This window comes from Nycticebus coucang, chromosome 9 (assembly GCF_027406575.1).
Source record: "Nycticebus coucang isolate mNycCou1 chromosome 9, mNycCou1.pri, whole genome shotgun sequence".
Taxonomy (NCBI): domain Eukaryota; kingdom Metazoa; phylum Chordata; class Mammalia; order Primates; family Lorisidae; genus Nycticebus; species Nycticebus coucang.
The window spans coordinates 87,999,711-88,014,375 of record NC_069788.1 but is presented as its reverse complement, the minus strand read 5'-3'; positions in this window follow the sequence as shown (position 1 = coordinate 88,014,375).

Below are 14,665 nucleotides of genomic sequence, written 5' to 3'. Positions count from 1 at the left end.
GTGCAGTTCAATGCATTTTTACAAAGTCATCACACCCATATACCCAGAAATTGGGTCAACAGCTGAACATTCTCAGTGCATCTGGAAACCCCTTCGGCCTGCACAATGGTATAAAATTCTCTTTAATTAGTTGCCAACAATGTCAGCAACAGAAGATCTGGATTTCTGGGTTTTCTTGACAAAATGGAAAGATGCACACCATGGCTGCCAGCCCATGGGGTGGGGAAGCTAAGGTTGGCTGCCCTTTTTAAATAGCAGTTCACTGCAGGCTGCCCTGCCCAGGCGAGAGGGAGCCTGCCCTGGGCCCCACACTGTCAAAGGTTCCTCCCTGCCCTCCTCCCACACTGCCAAAGGTTCCCTCCCTTAAAGGAAATGGACGTGCAGAGGAGGGTAGGGAGGGACCTTTGAGGCTATGCCCACCTGGGTCTATCATCCTCCTTCTAGACGTCACTTCAGTACTGGGGACCCTGAAATCCTTGCTCTCCTCTAGGCCCGTGCAGGTTTGTATTTCTGAGAGCTACCTGCCATGGGTGTCTGCACCCTTGGGCCCCAGGGAAGGGCCAAGGAGAATCCATCTGTTTGTGAGATGGAAAGGGGGCACTGAATGGAGCTCAGATGTGCAAGCTGTGGGTGAGAAAGCAACGGGGCAGACCTAGGGCTAGGCCCACTATGCCTGGGCACCACACTGTAGCCCCGGACCCACAGAATCTGGAGTGGTGATTTTCAACCGGTATGCCTAAGGGGATCTGAGGTGTGCTAGGAGGGGATCTTAGGTGTGCCTTGAAAAATTTTAAAGATTATTAACTACATTATTTTTGAAATAAGTTCAAAGCACACTAAGTATATTCTTTTCTTTTAATCTTATTTCTTTTTTTTTTTTTTAATGTTGGGGATTCATTGAGGGTACAATAAGCCAGGTTACATTGATTGCAATTGTTAGGCAAAGTCCCTCTTGCAATCATGTCTTGCCCCCATGAAGTGTGACACACACCCCCCTCCCTTCGTCCCTCTTTCTGCTTTTCCTCCCCCCCCCCGCATAACCTTAATTGTCATTAATTGTCCTCATATCAAAATTGAGTACATAGGATTCATGCTTCTCCATTCTTGTGATGCTTTACTAAGAATAATGCCTTCCACATCCATCCAGGTTAATACGAAGGATGTAAAGTCTCCATTTTTTTTAATAGCTGAAGAGTATTCCATGGTATACATATACCACAGCTTGTTAATCCATTCCTGGGTTGGTGGGCATTTAGGCTGTTTCCACATTTTGGCAATTGTAAATTGAGCTGCAATAAACAGTCTAGTACAAGTGTCCTTATGATAAAAGGATTTTTTCCTTCTGGGTAGATGCCCAGTAATGGGATTGCAGGATCAAATGGGAGGTCTAGCTTGAGTGCTTTGAGGTTTCTCCATACTTCCTTCCAGAAAGGTTGTACTAGTTTGCAGTCCCACCAGAAGTGTAAAAGTGTTCCCTTCTCTCCACATCCACGCCAGCATCTGCAGTTTTGAGATTTTGTGATGTGGGCCATTCTCAATGGGGTTAGATGATATCTCAGGGTTGTTTTGATGTGCATTTCTCTAATATGTTCAGATAATGAACATTTTTTCATGTGTTTGTTAGCCATTCATCTGTCATCTTTAGAGAAGGTTCTATTCATGTCTCTTGCCCATTGATATATGGGATTGTTGGCTTTTTTCATGTGGATTAATTTGAGTTCTCTATAGATCCTAGTCATCAAGCTTTTGTCTGATTGAAAATATGCAAATATCCTTTCCCATTGTGTAGGTTGTCTCTTTGCTTTGGTTATTGTCTCCTTAGCTGTACAGAAGCTTTTCAGTTTAATGAAGTCCCATTTGTTTATTTTTGTTGTTGTTGCAATTGCCATGGCAGTCTTCTTCATGAAGTCTTTCCCCAGGCCAATATCTTCCAGTGTTTTTCCTATGCTTTCTTTGAGGATTTTTATTGTTTCATGCCTTAAATTTAAGTCCTTTATCCATCTTGAATCAATTTTTGTGAGTGGGGAAAGGTGTGGGTCCAGTTTCAGTCTTTTACATGTAGACATCCAGTTCTCCCAACACCATTTATTGAATAGGGAGTCTTTCCCCCAAGGGGTGTTCTTGTTTGGTATATCGAAGATTAGGTGGTTGTAAGATGTTAGTTTCATTTCTTGGTTTTCAATTCGATTCCAAGTGTCTATTTCTCTGTTTTTGTGCCAGTACCATGCTGTCTTGACCACAATGGCTTTGTAGTACAGACTAACATCTGGTATGCTGATGCCCCCAGCTTTATTTTTATTACTAAGAAATGCCTTAGCTATAAGGGGTTTTTTCCGGTTCCATACAAAATGCAGAATCATTTTCTCCAAATCTTGAAAGTATGATGTTGGGATTTTGATAGGAATGGCATTGAATGGGTAGATTGCTTTGGGAAGTATAGACATTTTAACAATGTTGATTCTTCCCATCCATGAGCATGGTATGTTCTTCCATTTGTTAATATCCTCTGCTATTTCCTTTCTGAGGATTTCATAATTTTCTTTATAGAGATCCTTCACCTCCTTCGTTAGGTATATTCCTAGGTATTTCATTTTCTTTGAGACTATGGTGAAGGGACTTGTGTCCTTAATTAGTTTCTCATCTTGACTGTTATTGGTGTATACAAAGGCTACTGACTTGTGGACATTGATTTTATATCCTGAAACATTACTGTATTTTTTGATGATTTCTAGGGTCTTGTGGTTGAGTCTTTGGGGTTCTCTAAGTATAAGATCATGTCATCAGCAAAGAGGGAAAGTTTGACCTCCTCTGCTCCCATTTGGATTCCCTTTATTTCCTTGTCTTGCCTAATTGTATTGGCTAGAACTTCCAGCACTATGTTGAATAGTAAAGGTGACAGAGGACAACCTTGTCTGGTTCCAGTTCTAAGAGGAAAAGCTTTCAGTTTTACTCCATTCAGTAAAATACTAGCTGTGGGTTTGTCATAGATAGCTTCAATCAGTTTTAGAAATGTGCCACCTATGCCTATACTCTTCAGTGTTCTAATTAGAAAAGGATGCTGGATTTTATCAAATGCTTTTTCTGCATCTACTGAGAGGATCACGTGATCTTTATTTTTGCCTCTTTTAATATGGTGGATAACATTTATGGACTTGCGTATGTTAAACCAGCCTTGCATCCCTGGGATGAAGCCTACTTGATCATGATGTATGACTTTTTTGATGATAAGCTGTAACCTATTGGCTAGGATTTTGTTGAGAATTTTTGCATCTATATTCATGAGTGAGATTGGCCTGAAATTCTCCTTTTTGTTTGGGTCTTTTCCTGGTTTTGGTATCAGGGTGATGTTTGCTTCATAGAATGTGTTGGGGAAGATTCCTTCTTTCTCAATTTTTTGGAATAATTTCTGTAGTACAGGAATAAGCTCTTCCTTGAAGGTTTGATAGAATTCTGGAGTGAAGCCATCTGGACCAGGGCATTTTTGGTTAGAAGATTTTTTATTGTCTCTTTGATCTCAGTGCTTGAAATTGGTCTGTTCAGGAGCTCTATTTCTTCCTGGCTAAGTCTAGGGAGAGGGTGTGATTCCAAATATTGATCCATTTCCTTCACATTGTCAAATTTCTGGTCATAGAGTTTCTGGTAGTATTCAGAGATGATCTCTTGTATCTCTGTGGGATCAGTTGTTATTTCCCCTTTATCTTTTCTGATTGAGGTTACTAGAGATTTTACTTTTCTATTTCTAGTTAGTCTGGCCAATGGTTTATCTATTTTATTTGTTTTTTCAAAAAACCAACTCCTTGTTTCATTAATTTTCTGAATGATTCTTTTGTTTTCAATTTCATTGATCTCTGATTTGATTTTGGATATTTCTTTTCTTCTACTGAGTTTAGGCTTTGATTGTTCTCCTTTTTCCAAATCCATAAGATGGCTTGTGAGATTGTTGATGTGCTCTCTTTCTGTTTTTTGAATGAAGGCATCTAAAGCGATGAATTTTCCTCTCAAAATTGCTTTTGCAGTACCCCACAGGTTTTGGTAGCTTGTGTCTTCATTGTTGTTATGATCAAGGAAGTTAATGATTTCCTGTTTTATTTTTCCTGCACCCATCTGTTATTCAATAGAAGATTGTTTAATTTCCATGCCTTTGTGTGGGGTCGAGCGTTTTCGTTAGAGTTGAGTTCCACCTTTAGTGCCTTATGGTCTGAGAAGATACAAGGTAAAATTTCAATTCTTTTGATTCTGTTGATATTTGTTTTGTGTCCCAGGATATGATCAATTTTGGAGATGGTTCCACGGGGTGATGAGAAGAATGTATATTCTTTATCTTTGGGATGGAGTGTTCTATATGCGTCTATCAAGCACAGTTGTTCTAGGGTCTCGTTTAAATCTCTTATATCTTTATTTAATTTCTGTTTAGAGGATCTGTCCAGCTCTGTAAGAGGAGTGTTAAAGTCCCCTGTTATTATGGTATTATCAGATATCATATTGCTCAGACTGAGTAAGGTCTATTTCAAGAATCTGGGAGCATTTAAATTGGGTGCATAAATATTTAGAATTGAAACATCTTCTTGTTGTATTTTTCCCTTGACCAATATAAAGTGACCATCTTTGTCTTTTTTGACTTTAGTTGCTTTAATCCACATGAATCTGAAAATAAGATTGCAACTCCTCTTTTCTTCTGAATGCCATTTGCCTGAAAAATTGTCTTCCAACCCTTGACTCGGAGCTTTAATTTGTCTTTTGAAGCCAGGTGTGTTTCTAGCAGACAGCAAATGGATGGCTTGTGTTTTTTAATCCAGTCAGCCAATCTATGTTTCTTTAGTCGAGAATTCAAGCCATTAACATTTATGGAGATAATTGATAAGTGTGGTAGTATTCTATTCGTCTTATTTTGTGAGAGTCCATTGCTTAGTTTTATCTTTTGCATCAGTGTGGAGGTTAGGTTCTGTCCTTTTATTTCTGAGTTCTTACTTTGCTGCTGATCCATTATGGTGGTCAGTGTGCAGAACAGGTTGAAGTATTTCCTGTAGAGCTGGTCTTGTTGTGGTGAATTTCCTCAATGTTTGTATATGTGTAAATGATTTGATTTCTCCATCAATTTTGAAGCTTAGCTTAGCAGGGTACAGAATTCTGGGCTGGAAATTGTTCTGTTTAAGTAGATTAAAGGTAGATGACCATTGTCTTCTTGCTTGAAAAGTTTCATTAGAGAAGTCTGCGGTCACTCTGATGGATTTGCCCCTGTAGGTCAACTGCCGCTTACTCCTGGCAGCTTGCAGAATCTTTTCTTTTGTCTTGACTTTGGACAGGTTCATCACAATGTGTCTTGGAGAAGCTCGGTTAGAGTTGAGGCGACCTGGGGTCCAATATCCCTCTGAAAGCAGTGTGTCAGAATCGTTGGTGATATTTGGGAAATTTTCTTTTATAATATTCTCTAGTATGGCTTCCATTCCTCTGGGGCATTCTTCTTCCCCTTCTGGAATTCCTATAACTCGTATGTTGGAACGCTTCATAAAGTCCCATAATTCTGACAGTGAACGTTCTGCTTTCTCTCTCTTCTTTTCTGCCTCTTTTACTATCTGAGTTATCTCAAGAACTTTGTCTTCTACCTCTGCAATTCTTTCTTCTGCATGGTCTAACCTGTTGCTGATACTTTCCATTGCATCTTTAAGTTCCCTAATTGACTGTTTCATTTCCTTCAGCTCTGCTATATCCTTTTTATATTCTTCATATCTTTCATCTCTTATTTGATTCTGTTTTTGGATTTCCTTTTGGTTATTTTCCACTTTATTAGCAGTTTCCTTCATTATTTCCATCATTTCTTTCATTGTTTTCATCATGTGTATTCTAAATTCCCGTTCCGTCATTCCTAACATTTCTTTACAGGTGGAATCCTCTGCAGTAGCTACCTCATGGTCCCTTGGCGGGGTTGTTCTGGACTGGTTCTTCATGTTGCCTGGAGTTTTTGGCTGATTCTTCTTCATGAGTGATTTCTTTTATCTGTTTCCTTGCCCTAATTTTCCTTTCACTTCCTCTTGCTCTTTAAGTTCTCGTTCCTGTGGACTAAGGGTTTGATGAGTCCTTTTGGTACAGGACCAGAAGGGTGAGAAGGTTGAAGAGCAAGAAAGGGATGAAAGAAAGGAGGATCGAGTGAAAAGAAAAAAAGAATAGAGAAAGGAGAGGGGGTGGGTAAAAGGAATATTGACAAAAAGAGGAGAGGCACAGAAATAGGGAGACAGAGCAATATATGTGTACAGTAGGGTACTTTGACACAACCTTCAAAAAAAGCCACCTTCTGGGGGTGTCCAGTTGGGCGGTTCCCTTGAGGTCAGCAGCTCTTTTCTAACCTGATCAGACACAGTACCCCACCTCCACCAAGTAGAGAGGAAAGACAAAAATGCTATAAATCAAACCAAAACAAGCAAACAGAAAACTTTACGGGATAAAATTGGGTGAAAAACCAAATAATAGAGGTAAAAACACTAGCAAAAATGAAGTTCTAGTTATTAAAAAAGGCAGCAATGGGAAGTTATAATTAAACTAGAAAAATTGAGAAAGAAAAAAGATCTGTACGAAAAAGGTTGAAATTAAAAAAAAAAACAACATTGACAACATCAAAATAAACAAAAGAACAACCAAACCAAAAAAAAAAACAAAAAAAACAAAAAAAAAAACCCCAAAACACAACTAAAAACAAAGCAGTATGTATATGTTGTTGAATATTGTCTGGGCAACACGTGGTCTTCTGGGGTATGAGATGTTAATCACAGTTCTGATACGACTGGAGGCTGCTGATTTCTCAAACCCCAGCAGGTAGACACCCTAAATCTCTCTTCAGCCCACTTAAAAGGCACTTTGAACTTGTAAACTTGCTGAGCAGAAGCCTTCCCAGGAAAGTGCTTGTCGCTGGAATCACTGCTGAAGTGGCTAGCCACTTACCCAGTGTGCCAAACCCAGTCTCACTCTGCCCCTGAGGGTTAGGGCTGCAAGGCGGCTCAGACCCCACCCTTAGGCTACTCGGTGCTGCGTTACCAGCTCCCACCTGATTGTAGCTCTGCCACCCTGAGGGCGGAGCTTGCCAGGGCAGATCGCTCACAATGGCTCCCTGTGGCCCACAGCCAAACACTATTAGCTCCGTCTGGCTCAGCGGCTCAGACTGGGACCCTAGACAACGGCCAAAGTTCTCCACATTCCCGCTCAGGCTCTCCCCAAGGCAGCTCAACTGAGTGCCAAGTCCAAAGACACCAAAACAGTTCACAGGTAAGGCCTTTCTGGTTTGCAGTCTCGCTGCTACTGAACTTACAGTTGCGGGCGGGTTTAGACCAATTGAACACACGCAACCACTTGCCGGTTTTCCACTGTTTTAGTCCTCCTCTTGGGGTCCAGAAGTCTCTCGCTGACTCTCTGTATCCTCGCAGGGGTGATAATAGGCAGATCCCACCAGCCAGAGATGCCTGGAGTCCTATCTCCCCAGACTCACGGTGCCCAGATGCAAGGAAGCTGTTACTCGGCTGCCATCTTGCTCTCCTCCCCTTACTCTTATTTCTTGATACAATTTAAGTTTTCTATAAAAGTTTAACTATAGGTTTCAAGTGTGCCATGAGATAAAAAAGGTTAAAAACACTGATCTGGGCTCGGCATCTGTGGCTCAAGCGGCTAAGGCACCAGCAACATACACCTAATCTGGTGGGTTCTAATCCAGCCCAGGTCCTGCCAAACAACAATGACGGCTGCAACCAAAAAATAGCCGGGTGTTGTGGCAGGCACCTGTAGTCCCAGCTACTTGGGAGGTGGAGGCAGGAGAATCACTTGAGCCCAGGAGTTGGAGGTTGCTGTGAGCAATGACACCATAGCACTCTACCCAGGGCAACGGCTTGAGGCTCTGTCTCAAAAAAAAAAAAAAATACCACTGATCTGCATAGTGGTTCACGCCTGTAATCCTAGCACTCTGGGAGGCCAAGGCAGGTGGATTGCAGGAGCAATCTAACTCCTGCCTTGTTCTCAGGAGTTAGAGACCAGCCTGAGCAAGAGCAACACCCCATCTCTACTCAAAATAGAAAAACTAACTGGGCATTGTGGTGGGCCCTGTAGTCCCACCACTTGGGAGGCTAAGGCAAGAGGATCTTTTGATCCCCAGGGTTTGAGGTTGCTGTGAGCTACGACATGGCACTGTACTGAGGGTGACAAAATGAATCTCTGACAAACAAACAAAAAAACTGATCTGTTTACTCAAGGGTAATCTGTTTACTCAAAGTCTACTGATTCAAATGTTAATCAGATCTAAAAACTACCTTCACAGTACCATCCAGGCTATGACCAAATAACTGGGCCACCACAGCCCAAGTTGACACATGAAAGTAGCTGTCACAAGGGCGGTGCCTGTGGCTCAGTGAGTAGGGCGCCAGCCCCATATGCCGAGGGTGGCGGGTTCAAACCCGGCCCCGGCCAAACTGCAACAAAAAAAAAAATAGCCGGGCCTGTAGTCCCAGCTACTCAGGAGGCTGAGGCAAGAGAATCACGTAAGCCCAAGAGCTAGAGGTTGCTGTGAGCCGTGTGATGCCACGGCACTCTACCAAGGGTGGTACAGTGAGACTCTGTCTCTACAAAAAAGAAAGTAGCTGTCACAGGGTGCAAGTTGGCTGTGTCCAAATCCAGCCTTCTTTCAAGGTGTTATGAAAGTGTATCCACCAAGGTGAAAAGGCTGGGCATATTTTACTCAACAAATTATTAGCTGAGTTATGACTCTTAAACATTTTGGTGAATGGAATGTGGTCCTCCATTTATACAGTTGCCCCAGCTCAGCATGAGTCAAAGGCATCTTGCCTACAAGTCCAGATTGTTCCACAGCACTGGCTTTATCCTTGCCTTACTTGTCTGCTCCCCCTCATAGGTGTTGGGTTTGCAACCCTGGATTTAAAGAACATCAGTTTGGAAAGGGGTAGAGGGAGTGGAATCATTAGTCTGCCTATTAGTGTCAGACTGGCTTGAGCTCTGTGAAGATTTACAACCTTCCATCAAAGGAAGATTATGGAAGAGGATCTCTTGCCTGCCCCACCTTATGTTGAGTATTCCTGGGAATAAGTGAGGTTGTTTACAGCTCCATTTCCTGGGAATAAGATGCAAAAGTATCATATGGATTTAATGAGCTGGCCTTGCACACAGTACACTCACACAGACCCTAGCAGTCATTGCCATTCTGGGACTCTCCACTTGACAGAGAGGCCAGCCTCCCATTAAAATCCATTCTCTCCAGGTTAGAAAAGTTGGGGCAGGCCCTCTCTGCCTTAGAGTTCTTTGGGTAGCACCTGTCTCCTTGGTTAGTGTCCTGAAGGAGGCAAGAGAAAGGAAAATTCTCTCGTACAGGGGCCAAGTCCATCCCACTGCCTGTTTTTATTCATTAATAAAAATAAATAAAGTTTATTTTATATATAAATAAATTTAAAAAAATAAAGTTCCAACAAAGTTTTTTTGGAACACTAGTATTTCCATGGGTTTATGCCTTATCTATAGCAGTTTAAGCACTGCAATAGCAGCTGAATAGTTATAATAGAGACCGTATGACCAGCAAAGTAAAAAATATTTATTATCTGTCTGTGTACAGAAAAGTTTGTCAACCCTACCAGAGAAGGTGTAATTAGGTCTAAAGATCCAATTAGGTCACCTGGCTAGCCCAGTAGGCAGGTGTCTCTTCCTGACCCTCCTCTTTGGCATTTTTAGGGGAAGCTACCCCTAGGGAGCTTGGGAGGAGGCTATTCTGTAAATAGCACAGATAAAGCAGACCCACTCCCATGTTTCCCAACATTCCATCTATATCTCAAATAGCTGACCAGTAGCCACTGAGCTAAGAGAAACACATGGGAGAAGTCTTGGGGCCACATAGAGCTGCGCAGAGGCATCTGGCTTAGAGGCATCCAGAGATTGGGCCACTAACCAAGGTGTGTGCCCAGCATGGGCTGCCTCTGCCCAGGGCTGCCCTCCTACCTGTCATACGTAGGTATGTCATAGCCCTGTGAGCTAGTGCAGCTGCCCTCTGGGGCTTGGGCTTTGAATCTCATTGTGATCTCACCTTAGGGAAGAGCCACAGTGTCTCCTCATCTATAAAATGGGAGCAAGACAGTGCTTTGATAGACTAGTGGAAGGCCTTCAAAAGATAGCCCTCGAACCTGTGAATACATTATCCTATGTGGTGAAAGGGACTCTGCAGATGTGATTAAGTTCAGGATCTTGAGGTGAGAGATCATCCTGGATTTTTTGGGGCAGGCCCAGTAAAATCACAAAAGTCCTCTTAAGAGGGAGCAAAGTCAGAGTGAATAGTAAGAAACATGACGGGGGAGTTAAAAGGTTGAGGTGATGTAAGGAGGGGGCCCCAAGCCTAGGGGTGTGGGCACCCCCTAGAGACTGGAAAAGGCCAGGGCATGATTCTCCCTAGAGCCTCCCCAAGGCACCAACCCTGACAACACTTTGACTTTAGCCCAGAGACATGAATTTTGAACTTCTAGTCCCAGAAGTGTAAGATAATACATTTATGCTGTTTTAAGCCACAAAATTCATGGCAGTCTGTTTCAGCATACCTTGAGGCTATGCCACAAGCACCCCACAGAGGATAACTGTAAGCATGAATTGAGTTGACACCTCTGGTCTTCCCGTCCACTGTCATCAACACTGAGGCTTCCTAACCTCCACCACCCCTCCTGCCTCTCTTTCTGGCCCCAGGGAGGGCTGACACCCCAGGAAGCTCCTGGGGAAGCTGGAGGTGACCTCTGACCATGTCAGGCAGGGAAAGAGGCCAAAGAGCCATTTGGTGAGGATTACTGTAATTGCATTCCCTGGCCTCTTCCAGAGTTGCCAAACCATGGGAGGCAGGCCAGGGTGACAGTAAGGTCATTATTTACATGCCTCTGCTTGCATCATTGGTTTCAAGTGCAGCAAGCCAGTATAGCCAAAGTTAATCCCAGGCCGGTCATAGGTGGCTGGCAGGCCAGACCACTGCCTGCAATAATAAACCATGTGTGGTGAGTTGCCCCATATACACACTTTCCCTTGCTTGTTCAGCCTCCACCACCCACTCTGGGCCTGGCTGCAGCTGTCTCTTCCCTGGGAGGTTTCCCCGATTGATCCAGCCCCAGTGGGACCAACTGGTCCCAGGTGCCCAGAACTTTCCTGGTCAGCTGGCACTTAGACGGTCTACCCTGTAGTAGCCCCTGAAAGCCCTGCAACCAGGGATGCCCCTAGGTCCCGGGCAAACCAGGATGGTTGGTCAACCTACTCTGGTCTCAGCAACCAGACAACTTGCACTACCCCATGGTGGGTTCCTGCAGTGGCCGGGCCCCTCCCTGTTCCAGGATATTCTTGTTTCCTCTGGGCTGTATCTGACGCCATGGCTGCCCCCACAATGACCTCAGAATCTTCTTCCTCCTAGTTTGTCATGGCTTGCCCTGTCCTTGGGCCCTTACCACACTATTTTGTTGTGGTCACTGCTCCTGTGTCGTTTCTGCCATGGGCCTTTGCTTACCTTCTAACTACATGTTTGTTTGTCTCCCTTTAGATCAGTGGTTCTCAACCTTCTTCCTAATGCTGTGGCTCTTCAATACAGTTCCTGTGGGTCACGACCCACAGATTGAGAACCGCTGCATTAGATGATAAGCTCCAGAAGGCCAGGGACCCTTCTGCTTTAGTCAAGGACCTCAAATCCCCAGCACCCGCCACAGTGCCTGACATGTTGCAGATACTCAATAATATTTTTCAAAGGAAGAAGGGGAGGAAGGGAAAAAAGAGGGAGAGGGGAAGGAAGACGGGATGGAAGACAACCTTCAAGGTGTCTGGCCCTTTAGACTCACAGTCCTCAACCTGACTGATGTCATAGAAAACATGCAGAAGATGGGTTGCTTGGCGTTTGGTGCAGCTGGAGAGTGGCCTGACCTGGTGTGTGAGTCTGACAGGCTATGACTCACTGTGAGCTCTCAGGAGTTCAGGCTCCTGATTTTCAGGTCATGTAGACACAACCCTTCCTCAAAACTGGCTGTACTGAGACTTCGTACCAGGCCCCGTGTGTATGGATGTAAACCAGAGCAGCTGGGAAGCCCCCAGGCCGGCCCTAGGTAAGGCTCTGGATGTAGCATGAAGCCAGGGCACATGAGCCTTGATCCTCTCAAAGGGAACTTCCCACATCCCAGACACTTCTCACACACATTGCTGAAATCTGTCCTTCCCCTACCTCATTCTATGCAAGCACATTAATCCAGGTATCCATGGCAATGACTGTGGGCTTCAAAGTTCCTCTTCCCACCCTCTGGTGAAAATGGAGGGCCACGTGCAGGGTGGTCCTCTCCAGAGTTGTTCAGGCAGTGCTGCAGGGTTCACCTGGGAGCTGTGGAGCTGCAGACCCTGTGCAGCTATACCTGAGCTGGCTGCAGGCCAGGCCTGGAAGACAACATCACAGCCCACTTGTATCCATTGAGACGTTCCCTCATCAAAGACTAACTGAACACGTGCTGTGTGCTGCGCACTAGGGCAGGCTCTGGGGACAGAGCTGGCACGTGGCAGCAGAGATCCTGCCCCCTGTGGACAAGAAGCCCCATAAGCAAATAAGCTCACACAGCAATAGGTATGAGGAAGAGAAAAGCAAGCCATGCAGACCGGCTGACCCTTGACCCGCCTCTCATAATGACTAGCCCTGTTATGCAAGTTTTTCATGTCAGTGACTCAGTTTCCTCATCTGTACAGTGGATAGAACCCAACCACGGCACCACCCTGAAGACCAGGGAGACAGCAGAGGTGGCTCCCTCATCATTCCCAGCAGCTTCCCCCATGCCTGGCAGATGCAGCCAGAAGGATAACTAGTCAAATAATAGGGATGATATCATATATTGGAGAGGGTATGGGCAAATGCAATGTATGAGGCAATTAAATTCATGAATTCATCCTAGAAAAGTGGCACATACCTCATTGCTGAATATCACTATGATCACCTTTGAAATATTCTTCTTGGGAAGCTATGCACTGATGCCAGTCCCTAAGCCACCCTTCAAAGCCATTTTAGAACTCTTTTTCTGGAATGCCCACCAAAACTGTTGTCATATTACCCTTGATTTCAGGAATGTCATCAAAATCTTTTCCTTTTAATGTTTACCTTCAGGTAAAGAAAAAAGTCATGGGAGGCCAGATCAGGCAAGTAGGGAAGGTGTTCCAATTCAGTTATGTTTTTACTGGCTAAAAACTTCCCAGACAGTGCTGTGAGCTGGTGCATTGTTGTGATGTAAGAGCCATAAGTTGCAGGCCAAGATTTTCAATGAAGATTTTCCTGTTTCTCTATTGAAGTTTACTTATCTGCTAAACTTCTTACAGTCAGACAATGATTTTAACACACAATTCAATGAATTTTTGCAATTCTTAAAATCAGTATTGCTCATTACTGGCTGCCCTGCCCTCTCTTCATCAGTGATACTTTCTCTCTCCCAAGAAAAATATTTAAACCATTTGTACACTGCTGTTTTCTTCATGGCATCATTCCCATAAACTGGACTAATATGGGTGTGATTCCACTCCCACTCTTGCCAAGTTTAAGAAAAAATTTACAAATAAATGTTTGCTCGTTGCTGTAATTCAAGCTCCAATATTCTTGCAATGGTACACAAAGACACACAACAATAATGAACGCCACTCAACAAGACACTGCCACACATCAACACAAACACAATTGTGAATCACTGACATACCAAAGGTATAAAACCTTACTGAGTTGTTCATACAGTGCTGCCAAAGGTGGTGAGTTCATGAACTTCATTGTGAGACCTTGTATGCATTCATAGGTACAATCACATCGCAGGGCACATTTAAAAGAGCTATGAATCTTTTAATGATATACAGAGTTATCACCCAGAAATTCCACCTCAAGTAGATACCCAGGAGAAATCCCTCCATGAACACATACAGAATATAGATGAGGATTTTAATCACAGCATTGTTTGCAATAGTGTATACTGGAAATGGGGCCCGTTGACCTGAGGACAATGAGAGGCAGTCAGAAAGGAGAAAAATGTACTTGCACTGGAGCAAAGATTCTCCAAGATGTGATCACTGGCAAGTTTTTGGAAATGCAAGTTGTTGAAAAATAAGTGTGATATAGAAGACAAAAAACTTTGCTCTGAAGCGTCCACAGGTCCACAGGAGTGTAAATGCATAGGGAAAGGATGATAACCACAATTACACCCAGGGAGAAGACTGGGAAATAGGGGTGGTCAAAATATCCTTGACTCAGATGTCCCAGGTTTTTGCACAGAATGTATGCATGGATTATCTGTATGATTTTTACATTTGTACAATTAAACATTCAAAGTAAAAGGAATGAAGGTGATAGAACGGTTCCCATGTTGCATACTTCAATGTCAGCTCAGAGGTCATTATCCAGTTTGACAATAAAGACAAAATTCTAATGTCTGCCAAGACTCAGCCACATTTCACTCAGATGAACAGGTAATAGTGCTATCAGCTAGCTTTTGTTGGGTTTAAAAATAAAGAAAAAAACAAAACATTCTAAAAAGTAGTGACTTAAAATTATGATCATTTTACTCAGCTCACAATTCTTGGGTCAGTAGAATGAGGTTTATGGTCTTGGCCAGCCAGGCTGATGTTTGCCGGGCTCCCCTGCAAGTCTGTGGTCAGCTGGCACTTA